Source organism: Lates calcarifer, unplaced genomic scaffold (assembly GCF_001640805.2).
Source record: "Lates calcarifer isolate ASB-BC8 unplaced genomic scaffold, TLL_Latcal_v3 _unitig_805_quiver_1963, whole genome shotgun sequence".
In the NCBI taxonomy this organism is placed as follows: Eukaryota; Metazoa; Chordata; class Actinopteri; family Centropomidae; genus Lates; species Lates calcarifer.
The window spans coordinates 1-5354 of NW_026118008.1; the positions used below are offsets into that span (position 1 = coordinate 1).

Here is a 5354-nt window from a genome sequence, read left to right on the forward strand (position 1 = left end):
GGATTTTGGTTTAGATCATACTCAGATCTTTGTCTGCAGTATTCAAATGTGACTGAAGTTACGTTTTCTGATGGACCAACAGGATTCCAGTGGTTTCACAGTGTCGGGTTGAGTCTCAGATGCCAGGGGATCTGAGATGAAAATTAGCTATTGACAAAGTACCTTCTCAAAAACATCTCAAATAGCAAATAATGAGGCAGGGGAAAACCGGTCAAAAGTAACACGGGACAAAAGTAACACTCAATTTTCTCTGAGCCCAAACAAGTGTGAAATGTCTGACTGTGTCAACACAAGACTTACTAGGAAATGCAAAGTGTCTTTTACAATGACGTTTATCTGAAGTGTTACTTTCGACCCGGTTCTCCCCTATTGTATCTTACTACCATGATGTTCTTTTAGTGCCTGTGTGATGGCTATGCACAACAGGTTGAGTAACAATTATAGCATGATTTGTCCTTTGATTGATTTTGATTGACTCTTCTTCTCAGATCCTAGGTATCACCAACCCTCAGGGAGTGAAGCGTTACGTCGCAGCCGCCTTCCCCAGTGCCTGTGGTAAAACCAACTTGGCCATGATGAAACCAGCTCTGCCAGGCTGGAAGGTAGAGTGTGTGGGAGACGACATTGCGTGGATGAAGTTTGACAGCCAAGGTGAGAAGGAAGAGCTCAAGTGCAAAGACTCGCTCTGTTTCTCCAGTGACCTAGTAAATGTTTAATGTCAACTCCATGACATATCTGTCTGTAGGTAAACTGAGGGCAATCAACCCAGAGAACGGTTTCTTTGGCGTGGCTCCAGGCACCTCAAACAGGACCAACCCCTACGCCATGGCCACCATTGCCAAAAACACCATGTTCACCAACGTCGGTGAGACCAGTGATGGAGGAGTGTGGTGGGAAGGACTTGACCCCCCTGCAGCCAGCGTCACCCTCACAGACTGGCACGGCAAAACCTGGAAGCCAGGTAACAGAGTGAATCAAGCCTCAGTGTCCTGCTCGTATCAGTTTTACTGATGTCAGTGATGTCAGTGGTGGCTTGAATCATGTGTTTGTGTCAAAGAGATCACCCCACCAGTTCAGATTATTGACAGATTATCTGCAGACCAAAGAAACTCACTGTGATATCACACAGAGCAGATATGGTTCAACTCTACAGCCATCGTGTAAACAGTGTCATCTAGTGGTTTGCCAAAGAAACATCATGTTTAAAAGTGGAGTGACCTAAAGATCAGACTCAGTTTGCACCATGATATTCAGATGTTTACAAAGTTCTTGACCAAATTACTGTGTCATTAAATAACACAAATAACAATGAAGATGTCTTTGTAAACAGGAAGCTCGACTCCTTGTGCCCACCCCAACTCCCGCTTCTGTGCCCGGCAGCTCAGTGTCCCATCATTGACTCCCAGTGGGAGAGCGAGGAGGGGTTCCCATCGATGCCATTATCTTGGTGGAAGAAGGCCAGAGGGTTGGTTCCACTTTTAATAACATTTTAACATTGAGATTTTTTGATTTTTGCCTTTATTTCATAGAGAGATACAGACAGGGTACATGTGGGGTGCAGGGGATGGGAGGTGGATATTCTGGGTGCTTAACTTAACCACCAGGCCAGCAAGCTACCTTAACAGTCACAGTGTTTATTAGCCCTCTGTGGTGTGACTGACACAGGAGTAAGTACACTGAACAAAAATTTAAATGGCAACCAGTAATTAAGCAGTGCTGAGGTCACAGGATTTCAATTAGCTGCATATGACAGTAAGTAAAACACAAGTAGCTGTGCATTAAATATGATAAAATGTTGGTGTTATCAGGAGTCCTCTGGTCTACGAGTCTTTCAACTGGCAACATGGAGTCTTTGTTGGAGCAGCAATGAGGTCTGAGGCCACAGCAGCTGCTGAGCATAAAGGTACAGGGACATGTGATATTCCTCTGGTTTGAGCTCTTGTAAATGTAAATTTATTCATACTGATTTACAGCTCTGAGAAAAGACTGCTGTGTTTTAGGGTTGACTGTCTTTTTATAATGACTATTTTTTAAAAATGTGTCATGACCTGTAATATATCAGACTTTACAGAGTTATGATAATTTGATTATGAGGAAGTTGATTCTTACCATTACTAAACCAATTTAAACCAAAGTGTTTAATGTTGTCCTTCAGGTAAGGTGATTATGCACGATCCCTTCGCCATGCGGCCGTTCTTTGGCTATAACTTTGGCGACTACCTTGCTCACTGGCTGAGCATGGAGAGCCGAAAGGCCCCACTCAGCTGCCCAAGATCTTCCACGTCAACTGGTTCAGAAAGGACGCCACCACCGGTGCCTTCCTCTGGCCTGGCTTTGGTGAAAACGCCCGTGTGCTGGAGTGGATCTTTAAGCGTTGCAGCCGTGAGAGGGAGGATGAGGCAGCCAAAAAGAGCATTATCGGCTGGCTGCCAGAAGATGGCACTATCGACACTAAAGGCCTCAGTGGCAAGGTGGACATGGGTGCCTTATTTGACGTGCCACAACTTTCTGGCAGAAGGAGACCAAAGAGTTGAGAGCCTATTTCACTCAGCAAGTTGGAGGTGATCTGCCTGCTCAGGTGGAGGCTGAGCTGAAGGCTTTGGGAACAGAGTGCACAATCCTTACTGACCTCATGAAGGTGGTGGTAGTCCCTAATGACACAGGATCAGATCATTAGGGTGCAGTCAGAGTTCACTGACCAGGTGTACATACACAGAGATTATTAACATATAAACATAGTGTGGGTCACATCACTGTGGCAGAGAAACATCCTACTTGTCCTTTACTTTTTTCAACACAGGATATTTACTGAAATACAAAAACAAAACAAAAAATATGTTGGTAGTTTGTAAAAGACAGAATGTTATTATTATAGTATTATATTGAGATACTTCTTTTAAAAAAAGCAATATTCAGGCCAATGTTTAAATTTCTCTGTGCATGAAAACACAGTCAGTGACTCTGTCATCAGTTAGGAATGAAACTTAAGAGAATTCAGGGAGAAGTTAATCTACAATGCATTACCTACCTGTTGGACGTCACACTAATGCTGCAACACTGACAGATTGGTGCTGGTTAGTGGTGCCAGGGAGGTTTGATTCAACATGAAGATTAGATTTCTGTAAAGCTAATCTAATGCAACTCTCTCCACTCACCAAACCTGTCATGTAGCACAATCATTGTGGCCTTATAGTGCCTTTTGAGACAATTAACAATACAGTCCAGGCTGCTAATGTTTACAGGCTGAAGCACAAAGATCATTTTAGACAAAACTAGTAGATAAAGTTTTAACATTTTTACTTATCAGGAGATTTTAATATACTTTAGTCTCATGAAATGTGCTTTATTTTAAATTCAACTTGATGTTAAGATAAAACTTTTATTCCATTAACTTCTCACACACTGTAAGAGATTTCCAGTGGGTCTGAGGATTAATATGGATCTTTCATCTTGCGTTTTGTAATGTTTGTGATGAAATTCTTTGATTTCAGGTGATGTTTACACACAGTATGTGAAATGTTGGCCCAATAAATGCGACTGAGATCATTAGCCCTCTGTGGCATGAATTTTTATTTTCAGTTTAGCAACTTAATTAGGTCAATTCAGTAAAATGAGAAAAACCACAGGCCTCTGGACACAGATATGGAAACTATAGTCAGAAAATAAGGTCAAAGATGATAATCGGGTTCATGAACTTTATTACAGGATAGTACTGTGATAAAATCAACTTCAAACATTAAAACGTAAGGCTTAAGGGCAATAGTTTGAGTCACAGACTTCTACTAAATATAAATATTATCACCATGTAGTGACTCCAAACATAGAAACCTGTCAGAGCTGCTGAAAATGATCCGAGTCATGATTCCTTTTATTCTTGAAAAACAATGAACACGTCATCTTTAAATTAAAACATAACTGATCCAGTTTTTTAATTGTAATAATGAGCTTTATGAAACTACATAGAAACTCCACAGTGTAGAGCTTCTGTTGTAAAACACTCCATGGTGAGTGAGTAGCTTATCTGAAACCAGACTTTCTAACCACTGAAACCTTTGAAGTCTGCAGTATGTGTAGGTGAGAAATGAGGCTGAATAAAGTGTATGAGTATGCTATTAACCAGTGATGCTGCTTCTTCCGTAGAGGGACAGGGACATTGAGATAAACAGTGCAGTGCTGTGTATTATAAACATCTGCAGTGACAATTGTTATCTTTAGCTTTTGAGACCTTTTTTTTGAAAAAGTCATTGATGTATCCACTCTGGTGGACAGCATACATTCAATTTTGAGTAATGACTAATAATAAAAAAATAATTGTTTATTATTATTCTTACTGTATTATTAAGACTTATCAAATGAGACCTGTTTTACAGCAGAGTTTACAGGCGCAAACTAAAATATAAAAACTTAAAATGCAAAGAAAACCCTGTTTTCAAGCCTGCTTTTGTAGATCATTTAATACTTCATACTTTAAAGTAGTGGTTGTGATGCAACTCCACCAGTAAAATGCTGCATATACAAGAAAATGGCTTTTGAGTAGCTGTTCACAGTCGTGATCACTGAAGGCCTTTGACAAGCTGTTTCCACTGATCTGTGTCTGCAAAATCTAAGAAAATAAGCCAAAAGCTCAAGTTCACCCTCAGTGCCTTGAGGTAATGTGTGTGACATACAAATACACTAGTGTGATGTTCTGCTCACAGCATTTCTGGGAAATCAGTCTGATTCTCCTCTGCAATCCAAGGACTCCCTTTTATTTGATAAACAAGATGAGAGGGGAGCTCCAACTCTCCAAAATAACAGCAAACTTACAGAGGAGAATCAGACAGATTTCCCAGAAATGATGTGACCAGAACATCACACTCTTGAGATTATATAAATGTGAGACAGGATATAAAATCTGAAACCTGTACAGCAGCCTCAGCTGAACACAGACCTTCTAACTGCAAGTATTCTGTTGCTGTTTTTATTTTGTTATTTATTTTTCTTTCCAAGTCAGCCAAAATCGATCTGGAACACATCTAATGTCGCAGACAAGTTACAGCAAGCCTACAATAAACTGTAAAATATTCCTGTTTAACCAAAATTACCTAGAATACAAAACAATCTATGGTGGTTTACTGTAAAGAAGAAATGTGGTATTGTGCTATAGCTTTTCTGCTAAAACTACAGCAAAGTTTTAGAGGTCAGATGATTTTTTCACTGGCTCCACCATGCTCCAACTCATGGTATTAAGCACATTGCATCTTTTCATTTGTTCTGCGGCCACAAATGTTCTTCTGTTTGATCTGAAGACCTCAAACTTGGACTCATCTGTCCACAACACCTTCTTCTAGTCTTCCAGTGTCCAATGTCTGTGC

The 5354-nt window shown here is 40.5% G+C and overlaps 1 pseudogene; it reads left to right on the plus strand.

Annotated features, from left to right (window-relative positions):
- The first annotated feature begins 461 nt into the window (after positions 1 to 461).
- Positions 462 to 3549, plus strand: LOC108879959 (phosphoenolpyruvate carboxykinase [GTP], mitochondrial-like; annotated as a pseudogene).
- The last annotated feature ends 1805 nt before the right edge of the window (positions 3550 to 5354 follow it).